This window comes from Petaurus breviceps, unplaced genomic scaffold (genome assembly GCF_028583685.1).
Source record: "Petaurus breviceps papuanus isolate PSGF00001 unplaced genomic scaffold, PetGlider_PUasm1.0 186, whole genome shotgun sequence".
In the NCBI taxonomy this organism is placed as follows: domain Eukaryota; kingdom Metazoa; phylum Chordata; class Mammalia; order Diprotodontia; family Petauridae; genus Petaurus; species Petaurus breviceps.
In genome coordinates, this window is record NW_027185798.1 from 16,872,334 (window position 1) to 16,886,471 (window position 14,138).

The 14,138-nt window shown below is 41.3% G+C and overlaps 1 long non-coding RNA gene across 4 annotated transcripts in view; it reads left to right on the forward strand.

Moving 5' to 3' along the window:
* The first annotated feature begins 6,040 nt into the window (after positions 1-6,040).
* The window catches only part of LOC138162445 (uncharacterized), a 40,047-nt gene continuing 31,949 nt past the window's right edge, over positions 6,041-14,138 (forward strand). For 3 of the 4 annotated variants that reach the window (XR_011168637.1, XR_011168639.1, XR_011168638.1), the window contains exons 1-2: positions 6,041-6,379; positions 12,409-12,545. This is a non-coding gene — a long non-coding RNA (uncharacterized lncRNA). The remainder of the gene's footprint in view (positions 6,380-12,408; positions 12,546-14,138) is intronic. The other variant, XR_011168640.1, reaches the window with a different exon arrangement.

Genomic DNA, 14,138 nt, shown 5'->3' on the forward strand with positions numbered 1-14,138 from the left:
CTTCTTCTTCTTCTTCTTCTTCTTCTTCTTCTTCTTCTTCTTCTTCTTCTTCTTCTTCTTCTTCTTCCTCTTTTCTCTCTCACTCTCCTCTCTCTCCTATCTCACCTTCCTCCTCCTCCTTCTTCTTCTCTCTCCTCTCTCTCCCTCCTCCTCCTTATTCTCTCTCTCTCCCCTCTATCTCACTCTCCTCCTTCTCCTCCCCCTTCTTCTTCCTCTTCTCCTTCTTCTTCTCCTCTCTGTCTCTGTCTGTCTCTGTCTCTCTCTTTCTCTCTCCCTCCCTCCCTCTCCCTCTCTCCACTTATCTTGGGAATACACTCCCTGTTCTGTCATTTCCAGTGCAAAGTTCACTATCTTGGCCAAGAAAAGAGAAGCCACTTAAGAGCTGAGCATCTCTGCTTCTTCTCTCTTGTCAGTTGTCATCACCCCACCCATCTCATGCCACAGGGCTCTCCCTTCTTTGACCTTCCCTTCTCACATTATAATTTTTAAAAACTTCACTTTCCTATCCTCAGCTTCCCTCACCAGCCCCAGCTCATTTAAAGTTTTAGTCCTCTTGACCCTATTTTTACAGGGCTTCCGCTACTCTGATTCAGCTGTTGTGCCCTGACTTTGTTTCTATCTCTTGTACATTTATCTTTAAAATCAAAGTTAGTGGGGTGGCTAGGTGGTGCAGTGAATAGAGCACTGGCCCTGGAGTCAGGAGGACCTGAGTTCAAATCCAGCCTCGGACACTTAACACAAAAACTAGCTATGTGACCTTGGGCAAGTCACTTAACCCCAATTGCCCTCCAAAAAGCAAAAAAAAAAAAAAAATCAAAGTTAGTGAGTTCCCCATGCCTCCACATCAGTCTCTTCAGACAATCCTAATTTTTCCTCTTTGTTGATGTGGCATCCTTTTGTGTTTTCAAAATTGTATCTTTGAGAGCCATTCTTGACTTCCCCTATCAGGAGTTTTCATCTATGGGATCCTACCTGTCCTTCCTCTGAACCCTTTCAAATCTGTTTTCCCCAGATCTAGAGTAAATGTCAGGCTATACCTGGCTTTCCTCTTCTTGATCATATGTTTCAGGAGACAGAGGTCACTTTCCTCTAATGTTGCCCTCATTTCAACCCCAGCAACCACTTCTTCCCTGTGTGTGAGAACTAGTGGGGAGAATTTCAGATCATTAGCTGCTTTGACTTTTGAGGGATGAAATGATCCTTAAGGTAATTCAAAAACATATTAGCTACTCTGCTTTTGGGAGAGAGAGAGAGAGAGAGAGAGAGAGAGAGAGAGAGAGAGAGACAGAGAGAGAGAGACAGAGAGAGACAGAGAGAGAGAGAGAGACAGAGACAGAGGCAGAGAGAGACAGAGAGAGACAGAGACAGAGAGAGACAGAGAGAGAGTGGGAGGCAGACAGAGCTCCAGCAACTATCTGGAAAATTAAAGCTTCCCATCACTACTATACATAGATATATCAATATAAAGATATAGCTGTAGATGGCAGATACCTAACACTGAGTACTCTGGCCCTATTGCCTAAAGGCCAGGTATGTTACATTTCACCTTTACCCCCATGGTTATTCAGTATCATTAAGGAGTTTAGGGATACCTAGGCTCTCTGTATGTGACTCCAACCCACACCAATGGTATTCCCTCCAATCATAGGGTATAGGTCCCCCATACCCCAGTTCTGTTTGGTCACTAAAAGTCAGATTAGCTTTTACAAAGACACATTTACTTCAAAAGCATAATCACAAATATATAAACTCATTTTTCAACAAATGGGACTTAATTCCCCCACCTCCACCCCTTTGCAACACTTCAAAATCTGGGGAAGCTTCCTATAGAGCACAGTCCTATGTTCCAAGTCCAAAACTTCACTCTGAAGTCTACAGCACCCTGGCTGCTCTGGGCTTCCCTACCCAACTGATTGTATCATCCTGCTTCAGTCCTGGCTCCAAGATTGGCATGGCTTCAATGACAGGATCAGGAGAGGACACCTTGGCAGCTGAAGTCAACCAACACAGAACAGAAACAGATACCTGTAGATCCATTTCTCAGGACAAAAAAGAGAGGAGGGGAAGAGATCTCTCTTTCAGGGTTCATTTGATGGTGTCACTATTGTGAGTGAACTGTGGGTGATGCTCACCCTCTGGAAACTTCAAGAAAGAGAGATTATATGTCTGGCAGTTTTTTAAAAAAGAGCCAGTTCTGGTTACCCAGCCAACCAAAGGAGGCTACTCCCACCCATGTGGTGGGAGAAACAGGCTGGGACAGGACTCCCTGCCAGGAGCAGAGTGCCTCCAGGTTAGGAGATCTGGACACGTGTATACAAGTCCTATGAAATATATCTAGGTATATAACATGTATGTATATAACATAAAACATATACTTTTTATTTAACATATACAGAGATATAGATGGTCCATTCTCATCATTCACGATATATGTGTTCTACAGTGTCACATGGACACTGAATTAGCAAATACTGGAACACCGTTCCTAGGGGAAATACAGCCTTAGACACTGAAAACACTTCTGGAGCAACCCTCACATACAGATTGGGGAGTAGACAGTATTGTTGATTTATTAACATTGAACTCATAGCCAACAACTCTAATTCATGCCTGAACAAAACTTATCTGACACATATTTTCTCTGGAGGGAACATCACAGCCTTCTCATGCTCAGGAACACTAAGCACTACTTCAGCACAATGCTTAGAAATCATTTTAAACAGTGAAATCACCAAGAAAAAGGGGAAAAAAATGACCCAAAGCAGTACAAAAAGGGTGATTGTTTATGGTGTGAGAGCTGAAATAAGGAGGTAGAGGGTCACCTCATTCACCCTCAGCTGGAAATGTAGCAGGAAACTCAAATGTCTTGCTGCTCTGTGTATATCCAAGAAGGACTGTGCAAGGGTGGAGAATATTGGTTTTGGGTTACAAATAAATTTTAGTGAGTGAGCAAATTCTCAAATATGGAGTCCATGAATAATTAAGATCAACCTTATATATGATGTGTGTGTGTGTGTGTGTGTGTGTGTGTTACTAGCTGTGATCTGTTTCCTGAACTCTTCATCTCTTCCCTCTTTCTGACCAGGTGGTCTGTAGTAAACTTCAATACCTAAATCACTTCTGTTTCTCCCTCCATTCTCCTTCCTTTGATCTTCACCCCAGTGTTTTCCACCATGCTTTTCTCCTTTGGTTCCTGAATTTTCCCATTGGAATATAACTTCTTAATACATAATGTCACCCCACCCCCTACACACACACACACACACACACACACACACACACACACTGTTGTTGTTGTATTCAGTTTAGTATGAGTCTCTATGACCCCATTTTGAGGCTTTCTTGGCAAAGATATGGGAGTGGTTTGCCATTTCCTTCTCCAGTTTATTTGACAGATGAAGAAACTGAGGTAAACAGAGTTAAATGACTTACCCAGGGTCACACAACTAGTAAGTGTCTAAGGTCAGATTTGAACTTAGGTCCTCCTGACTCCAGCCAGGCCCAACTCTCTCTCTACTGCTCTACCTAGCTTCCCCTACACTGTTACTTATCCTTTTTCTTTTGAATACAGTACACTCCCTCATAAACCACATCCTAATCATGGATTTCACCTCCACCAAGTCTTAGTGATACCGCCTTAAATTTTAGACATTTGTGTACAGACATTTGAGGTCCTATATTTTATTACTGGCTCCTTACTTGGATTTTTTTTCCTTTTATAAACTTCAGTGTCTTACCGCTCTTCTTTCTTTGTGCTGCCTACTCTCAAAACCAAGGAATTCTTACCTTTTCATGTGTACCATGGACCCTTTTGTCACTGGAGAAGCTTATGGACCCCCTCTAGAATAGTGCTTTGGCGATAGGAGGGAGTGAAGGGAATAAGCATGTATTAAGCTTCTGCTATATGCCAGGCACTGTGCCAAGTGCTTTACAAATCTATCTCATGTTATCCTCAAATGCATAAAATTAAATGCATAGTATTATAAAGTACTCAACTAATACTAAAAGTTTTATTTTTTCCAGTTTACAGACCCCAGATTAAGAATCCTCCCTTTGGGGGTGGCTAGGTGGTGCAGTGAATAGAGCCCTGGCCCTAGAGAGGACCTGAGTTCAAATTTGAACTCGGACACTTAACACTTACTGGTTGTGTGACCTTGGGCAAGTCACTTAGCCCCAATTGCCCTGCCTTCCAAGCTCCAAAAAGAAAAAAAAAGAAGCTCCCTTTGGGGTATCTGTCTTGTTAGTTTTGCAGGGGTCATTTTTCCCTCCTCTTAAATCTAAAATGCTTTTGATAAGATTTACACAGCACCTGACAGATACATTCTGACCAGTCTTTGTTAGGTGTGTTCTGTGCCTGGACAGGAACCTATCCTCCCTCATTTTTTTTTCTAATTTACTTATTTATTTTTAGTTTTTAACATTCGTTTCCACAAGATTTTGAGTTATAAATTTTCTCCCTGACTTTCCCCTACCTCCACTCCAACATAGCAAGCCTACTGAATACCCCTTCCCCCAATCTGTTCTTTCTTATATCCTCCCCCATCCCTCCCTAACTTTCTAGTAGGACAAGATGGATTTCTATACCCTAGTGCCTGTATACCTTATTTCCCCTTTGTGTGTAAAAGAAACATTTTTTTTAACATTTGTTTTTAAAACTTTGATTTCCAGATTCTTTCCCTTCTTCCTTTCTCGCCCACCCCCACTGGGAAGCAAGCATTTCAATATAGGTTGTACATGTGTAGTTATGCAGAATGTTTCTATAGTAGATATATTGTGAAAGACTATATTTCCCCCCATCCTATCCTACCCTTGGGATACTTTGACCCTCTCCTTTCTCAAAAGTGTTTGCTTCTAACTACCCTCTCTCAAATCTGCCCTCCCTCCTATCATCCCCCTTCTTATCCCCTTCCCCCCTACTTTCCTGTAGAGTGAGATACCCAACTGGTCACTCAATTTTTAAGTTGAGTTCCAGAAACCAAAGTTCCATCCTTAGACACCATGTTCCTAGCCAGCTGGTCACTTCCTAAAACCAGTTTGCTCTTTGGCACCTTACTTTCAAAGGGGAACAGGGCAGCAAATGCGATCTGTGTTCCCCTGGTCTTCAGTTTCTTGCTCAAGATGTTGTCATCTTTGGCAAATGCTTTTTAGGTTCCTTTCGTCAATGTCAGAACTGGGTGGTAGCCAGCCTCTTTGATAAGTCTTGGGAGGTTCTCAGTCATGTTTTGGATACTTGCCCTGGCAAGATTTCAAACCTCTTTGTTGTCATTAGAGAATCTGTGAGAACAAATTATAAAGAGAAAGGCAGCCTGGGGAGGAGAGGTGGGCATCAAATGAATGAATGAATGAAAAAATAATTATCTTAAGCCCTTACTATGTACCGCATGCTATGCTAAATGCTATAATGTAAAATTCTTTTAAAAGAGAGAGAAAGAGATCCTTCCCCCAAAAACCTTATAGTCTAATACGAAAAGGGAGTACCCAGCAGAGAAGTTGTTTTGGCTGCGGATTTCCCAAGGATAGCAAGTGGAACCATGGGAAAGTTGATTGAAATGGTTTTTCCCAGTAACAGTGTTGGTATTGATTTGACCCCAGTTCTAGAGCTGGAAAGTTAGGAGTGAGGGGAGAGGGGAGAGTGAACAGAAAGAAGAGGGCCAGGAAGAGATGAGAAGCATGGCTGGGATAAATAGGTTAGACCATGGGATACTTTCACCAGTGACAATTTAGCCCCTCTCAGTGGAGAGTTCCAGAAATGAAAAGGTTATGTCCACGAGTGCCAAGTCTCTAGAGGTCCAGCAGTTCAGAACAGTGGATGGCAAGGCCCAGTGGTCCAGAAGATGCTATGTCAGGAGGAGTGGATAGGAAGAAGACGACAAAGGCAGAATCCATTTTCTTGCCCTCACAGGACAGAGACAGACAATGCAAGATCCAACCAAAGCAGCATGGCGTCCAGGAAAGAACCTTAGACTTGGAATCAGGAAACCGGGAGTCAAATGCCAATTTTACCCCTCTCTGGAAACAGGGGCAAGTCAATACTCCTTTATGAGTCTCAATTTCATCATATGCAATTCAGTTCATGACTAACCCTAACCCTAACGTCTTTGAGACCATATCTGAATGTTTTATAATCCCTAATACAGTGATAGCATCTCTGGAAAATTAACTAGGTGGGTTCTTGGAAAATGCAGTATTGGCTCACCCTCAAAACCTTCTGGTAGAACGGGCAAGAGTGCATTATGGGTACAGCCTTTGGAAACTCAGCATTGCTGTCACATCATGATGAGGCATCAAAAGTCTCTAGCAGAGAACTCAAGTACCCAAGGGATCTGCACTTGACCCTGTGATGTTTAACACTTTACTAGTGACCTGGATAAAGTTACAGGTACTTATCAAATTTGCCAATGATGTTGAGGTGGTTGGGGTGGTGCACATACTGCATGATGGAGTTGGGACCCATAAAAAGTCTTGACAAGCTGGAGCACTGAGCTGAATGGATTAGACAAAATTCAAGAAGAATAAATATAGTCTTACAGTTGGATATTTTTTTTTTAAGCAATCGGGGTTAAGTAACTTGCTCAAGGTTACACGGCCAGGTGTTTCTGGGTGGGTGCTAAGTGTCTGAGTCCAGATTCGATCTCAGGTCATCCTGACTCTGGGGCTGGTGCTCTTACTCACTGCGCCACCTGGCAGCCCCTAAGCAATTGGGGTTAAGTAACTTGCTCAAGGTTACACAGCCAGGTGTTTCTGGGTGGGTGCTAAGTGTCTGAGTCTGGATTTGATCCCAGGTCATCCCGACTCTGGGGCCAGTGCTCTTACTTGCTGTGCTACCTGGCTGCCCCGGGATACATTTTAAAAAAAAATCATCCTCACAAATATAAGATGAAAGAGACATGGTTAGATAGCAATTCGCTTAGAAAAGATTTGAGGGTCTTAGTGGACCTTGACAAGCTCAATACGAGTCAGAAGTGTGCTGTGGCAGCCAAAAATGCTCATATATCTTAGTCTGGATTAAGACAACCATGATCTTCAGGAATCATGAGATGATAGTTCCACTGTACTCTGCCCTCATCAGGCCTCATCTAGGGACCAGGACTAAGAAGGATATCGCGAAGCTTAAGGATATCCAGAGAAGAGCAAGCCAGGATGATGAAGGACACTGAGTCTATAACATATGATGATCAACTGGGCATGTTGACTGTGGAGGAAAGAACAGAAGGGGGTAGCTTGTAATGGAAATGCAAATTTGGAAGATCTTCCCTGCCCCTAGGCTAAAGTGCACCTGAAGCCTGGGGTGGGAGGCTTGTTTTTCAGTAGATACTTTTTGATTGGCCAGTGACTCAATAAGGTTGTTACATTCTCTGAGCCAGGAGAAGGCTATATAAGCCCTGATGTGAGGCTTTGTTTTGGGGGCTCACTTTGAGAAGTGTTCTGTGATTTGATCTGTATTCTGAAAAGCCGTTGTCCAGAGCCCCCCCGGCTTTGAAAAACCCAGATGTTGACTGGATATGGATGTAATGGTTGGACAGTTTGGAAATCTGTCTACTTGATCTGTTTCTGTCTTGATAATTCTGCCTGTATACTTTGAAGTTCGGGGTGCTGACCTTTTTCCCCTGAACAAGGTAAACGATATATGTCTGACTGATTAAAGTAAGCTTGTTAACCCATTTTGAGTTGCTTTCCTTTATCAAAGCAGGTCCAAGAACCTGTGTGAGCAGCCACCCTAGGGACTCCAGGGTGCTTGCTGCTACATAGCTATAGGATGGTAATTGTCTACAATTATTTGAAGGATTTGTTATATGGAAGAGGGATTAGACTGGTTCTGTTTGGTCTTAGAAGCCAGACCTAGGAGTAACCAGCAGACATTGCAAATGGGAAATGGGAAACATAGCTTTGGTTTTAGTAAATACTTCCTAACAATTGGAGTTGTCCATGAGAATAATGGGCCACCCTGGGGGGGGGGGGTGAAGGGAGGGGAACCCTGCCTACTTAGGGGCAAAGACTGGAGTCCATTTGTCAAGTATGCTAGAATGTCCATTCATCTCATGAGTGGGTTGGATGAGATGGCTGAAGAGATGCCATTCAACTCTCAGATACTGTGAGGAAGACTTCAGTGAAAATGTATCTTTCTTCATTCCTTTTTCTTCTATTCACTTATTCATGCTTTTCCCCTTTCATCCTTTCTTTTCTCTTCCTTCCTCCTCTTCCTCCTCCTTCTTCTTCTTCCTCTTCTCTTCCTCCCTCCCTCCCCTACTCCCCCCTCAGCTTCTCCATATGCAAAATGAGGAAGCTGAACTTGATGGCCTTTGAGGCCTCTTTCAGCTCTAAATGTATGATCCTGTGATATGGTCTTCACTTCTTCCACCTATTTCTCTCTTTCTCCTTTCTCTTTCCTCTCCTCTTTCCTTCCTTCCATCCTCCCTCTCATCCTTCCTTCCTTCCTTTCTTCTTCCCTTCTTTCTTTCCTTCCTTCCTTTCTTCTTGATGCTGGCCCCATTTCTTTGAATAGGCCTCCCCTGAGGAGCTAACAGGCCCTGGCCAGGTGAAAGCACAACTCCAGAGCCGGTCACACTCTATGGCAAGTACCTAAACTTCCATTAGGGCAAAGGACAGATGCAGGTTGGAGCTGGTCCTGGAGCTAGGTTGTTTCTCCTGCCAGTTGAGGCAAACATCCTGCTCTGAAGGTGTCTTAGATTATACAAGCCTGAGGAAGGCAGGTGTGGAAGTGCCAGATGAGGTAAGCTCAGAGGGCCTGGGGTTCCTCAGCAGTGCCAGCGGCCCACTGTCTCCACCCCTTCTTTAGTTGTCATCAGCCTGAGTCACCACTTACCTGGCAGTTTCTCCCTCTGCCTGAACATCCCCTGCCCCCTGCAGCCTCACCCTTCCTGGGTGCTCAAGGTGTGACATGTCCAGCTCCAACCTGACACTTGTGACTCCTGCACAAAGACAAGCAGAAATCCATTTCTCAGCTCCCAATGTCCTCTCCTCACCACTTTACCCTAGATTTTAAAGGTGCCTCAGTCATTAAAGTTCCCTCCCAAACTCTTTTCCATTAGATTCCCTTGAACTCAGTCAACCCAGCAGATATTTACTTGATAATTACTATTTAGCAGGCTGCTGGCCAGGTTCTGTGGGAGATAAGAGAGGAGAAAGGTCCCTCCTGGCCAGGACCTTCTCAGAAACAAAGTTTAATTCCATGGGAAAGAGAGGGGCAGAGTAGTACAATGGAAAAGTAATGCTGGATTTGGAGTCAGAGAAACTGAGTACAAGCCTTGTCCCCTATCCCTTACTTCCTGTGTGACTTGAGACAAGTCAGCTGACCTCTTTGGACTCCACTTCCTCATCTGTAAAACAGGGGAGCTGAACCAGATGACCTCCGAAGATCTTTCCAACTCTGAAAGGATAAGGAATCTACACCTGAACCTCAATCAATTAACAGACAAGATTAAGACTATTAAATGTATAATAAAGATTGTCTCTACCTAACCATCCTTTCATCACATAAGAAGCCCTCTTCAACTAAACCAAGCAGGGAACAGAGCAATTAGTGAACCAAATAAGCTAAGCAAGGCCTTGGCAGTATTGCAGTGGTTGTTGGGTCAAGCAACGAACAAGTCTGATGGTGTAAAACCATTGGTTCAGAGAATTTGAGCCAAGTCCCTGAGAGGAAACAGAGAAAACAGTTTCTCTCTCTGTCTCTGTCTCTCTCTGTTTCTCTGTCTCTCTCTCTCCTCCAGCCCAATACTATGAAAACATCAGAATCAAGAGTTATGATTTTTTAATACCAGCTCTAATACTTGCTATGTGACTCTGGGTGCATCATTTTTCTCTCTTTGAGCCTTAGTTTCCTCCTCAGTAAAATAAGGAGCATAGATTCATTGACCTCTTAGGACCCCAAAATGCTATGATCCCATAGAATCCATTGAATAGATAATAGAATCTTAGAAATGGAAATGCAGAGAATAAGCTGGGAAACTTCATGGATGAAGGGCTGTTTCTTCCCTTGGAAGTAGTTTCTTCCACAACATCAGTCCTCATGCCTTTCTTCCCAGGTTCTGCTCTACCAACTTCTCTCTTCACTCATTACTCTTCCCAGGATGCTCTGAAGTCTTCATATTTACCATGTTTTACAACACAATAATATTCCATCATATTCATGTGCTTCCCCAGCCTTCTTTAACCCAATAAACAAATAAGTATTCATTGAGCACCTACTATGTCAGTGGAGATCTACTCTGTCTTCAGTTCTTTGCTTTGACAAAAAGTGCAGACTGACTTTACAGAGATGGGGAACAATGGGCATGAAACAACAAAATATACTGTCAATCTCTGTTGATGTGTTGGGTTGGCTATAATGGATGGAAAAGTGGGAGGAACATATTTGGGACTGAAGGTGATATAAAAAGAAAAAAATAATAAAAATGTTTTAAAAGATTGTAGATATGGTACTAATACCTAAACCAGAAAAAAACAGAAACAGAAAGAAAATTATGGACCAATTTCCCTAAAGAATATTGATACAAAATTTTTAAATAAAATGCTACCAAGGAGGTTACAGCAATATATCACAAAAATCACATGCTATGATCAGGTGAGATTTATACCAGGAATGCAGGGCTGGTTCAGTATTAGGAAAACTATCAGAATAATTGACCATATCAATAATAAAACCAACAAAAATCATGTGGTTATCTCAAAAGATGTAGGAAAAGCTCTTGAAAAAACACAACACTCATGCCTATTAAAACTCTAGAAAGCATAAGAATAAATGGATCTTTCCTTAAAATGAGAAGCAGTATCTATCTAAAACCATCAGAAGCATTATCTGTTATGAGGATAAGCTAGAAGCCTTCCCAATAAGATCAGGGGTAAAGCAAGGATGCCCATTATCACCACTATTACTCAATATAGTACTACAAATGCTAGCTATAGCAATAAGAGAAGAAAAAGAAATTGAAGGAATTAGAATAGGCAATGAAGAAACAAAGCTATCATTCTTTGCAGATGATATAATGTTATACTTAGAGAATCCTAGAGAATCAACTAAAAAAAACTAGTTGAAATAATTAACAGCTTCAGGAAAGTTACAGGATATAAAATAAGGCCACATTAGTCCTTAGTATTTCTATATACTACCAACAAAATTGAGTAGCAAGTGATAGAGAAATTCCACTTAAAACAACTACAGACAACATAAAATACCTGGAGTTCTACCTGCCAAGACAAGCCAAGGAGTTACATGAACACACTTACAAAATACTTTTCATACAAATAGAGACAAATCTAAACAATTTGAGAAATATTAATTGCTCATGGGTAGAGTGAACCAACATAATAAAAATGATAATTCTACCCAAAATAATTTACTTATTCAATGAAATACTAATCAAACTACCAAAGGATTATTTTATAGAGCTAGAAAAAATAACAAAGTTCATCTGGAAGAACAAAATCTCAATCTTATCAAAGGAATCAATGAAAAATAAATGTAGAAGAAAGTAGCCTAGCAGTGCCAGATCTCAATATGTATTACAAAGTGGTAATCATGTAAACTCATACTGGCTAGGAAATAGAGTGGTAGATCAATGGAACAGATTAGGTACACAATACACAGTTGTAAATTGCCATAGTAATCTAGTGTTTGATAAACACAAAAACTCAAGCTTTTGGGACAAGAATTCATTATTTGACAAAAATTGCTTGGAAAATTAGAAAACAGTTTGGAAGAAACTAGTATAGAACAACATCTCACATGATGCCAAGATAAGGTCAAAATGGATACATGCTTTAGAAATAAAGGGCAAATCAGGGAAGCATGGAATATTTTACCTGTCAGACCTATGTTTGAGGAAAGAATTTATGACCAAAAAAGAGAGAGAGAACATTGCAGGATATAAAAGTGGAAAATTTTGATTACATTAAATTAAAAAGGTTTTGCAAAAACAAAACTGGTACAGCCAAAATTAGAAGGAAAACAGGAAACTGGGTGGGGGGTGGGAAAGAGATTTACAGCAAGTATCTTTGATAAAGGCCTCATTTCTCAAAATATAGAGAGAACTGAGTCAAATTTATAAGAATACAAGTCATTCCCCAATTAATAAATGGTCAAAGGATATGAATAGGCAGTTTTCTGAAGAAGAAAAGCTATTTATGTTCACATGAAAAAATTCTCTAGGGGTGGCCAGGTAGTGCAGTGAGTAAGAGCACTGGCCCCAGAGTTGGGATGATCTGGGATCGAATCCGGGCTCAGACACTTAGCACCCACCCAGAAACACCTGGCCATGTAAACTTGAGCAAGTTACTTAACCCCAATTGCTTAAAAAAAATTCTCTAAATGACTATTGTTTAGAGAAATGCAAATTAAAACAACTCTCAGGTACTACTTCACACCTATCTCATTGGCTAATTTGACAGAAAAGCAAAATGACAAATAAAGGTGATATGGAAAACTCGGGACAATAATGTATTCTTGGTGGAGTTGTAAACTGATCCAACTGTTTTGGAGAGCAATTTATACTGAAAAATGCTATTCATCTCCAGAGAAAGAACTGGTAAGAGTCTGAATGCAGATTGAAGCATACCATTTTTTTTTTTTGCTTTCTTTTCTTTCTTTCTTTTTTTTGGGGGGGTCTATATTTCCTTTGCAATATGGCTAATATAAAAATGTGTTGCGTGATTGAACATGTATAAGTTATATCAAAGTGCTTGCCTTCTCAAGGAAGAGGGAGGTAAGGTATAAAAGGAGGAAATTTGGAACTCAAAAATCATTTTTAAAAATGTTGAGTTGTTTTTACTTGTAATTGAAAAAAAATTGTGAGAAATGCTACTAATCCACTAATTCTATAGAAACAATGGATGCTTCATAGGACATGCAGGAAGGTATAAATCAGGATGAGGGGAGGAAGGGCAGACCCTATCCAATCATATAGCTGGGAGAAATCTGTAAGTTTACCCTTGGAAGGGGCCTACGTTAAACTGGTTCAAAACAGCTCAAACCTTGGGGGTCAAGGAATGGTCACCAACTTTTCATTAACATGCATGCTTAACTAGCCTTATATATAGTAACTGACACACCCTGCATAGAATTAGAGCCTCATTATCTGATCATGAAATGCATGAAGCTCATATTGGGTGGAGGAAACATAATAAGGAGTTTGCATGGGCAGGTCAGAAAGATTGTAACCCAGAAGAGCCGGGACTAATGCCAGCTCCAAAGGGAGGAACAAGGCAGGAAATTCTAATGGAAGCAGCATAAAAGGGCTTGCCTTTGTCTGATTCTCTGTAGTCTTTTGAAGAGGCTACCCATTTATTCAGAAAAGAATAAACGTGAAATAAAGATAATGAAAACCTTCCCAGCTTTCCAGCAAGTATTGTTTATTCCTAGACTAAGTATATTTCTCACAAAAAAAATAAAATAAACATTCTTTAAAAAAATAAAAAATAATGATCACTAATAATGGCCTGTATGACTTCATCCAAAAACAGACTAACCTTATTTCCCTTTTCTGATGGATTAATAGATTGGCATCAGAGAAATACCAAAGGCCAGTGATTACCTTTTGGGGCACTCCAACCCTTCATTAACATATGCAATGGGGGGTACAGACCAATGAAAGCCTAGCCCTTGTGCTGAGTGCTCAGCCTGATATAATCCTCTATATTGATTACAATTTAATATCATTTTTCTGGCCCTCAATAAGATCCAAAGCCTGAACTAATTAATCAGACTGCTTTGCTTTGCTTTGCTTTAAAAGTGCTCTTTCCTGTGTCAGCAACTCCAGAGACCAGATAAGACTGAATAGTGAGTTTTCTCTTATCTTGGGGACATATGGGGGGAAAACAGAGACATCCTGAAACTGTAAATTCCAACTGACCCTACTTTGTCTATTGTCTTGTCAAACTGTATTTACAATTAAGAAACTTCCATGGGGCAGCTAGATGGTGCAGTGAATAGAACAGTGGCCCTGGAGTCAGGAGGACCTGAGTTCAAATCCGGCCTCAGACACTTAACACTTACTAGCCATGTGACCTTGGGCAAGTCACTTAACCTCAACTTCCCGGCCTTCCCCCCTCCAAAAAGATGAGAGAGAGAGAGAGAGAGAGAGAGAGAGAGAGAGAGAGAGAGAGAGAGAGAGAGAGAGAGA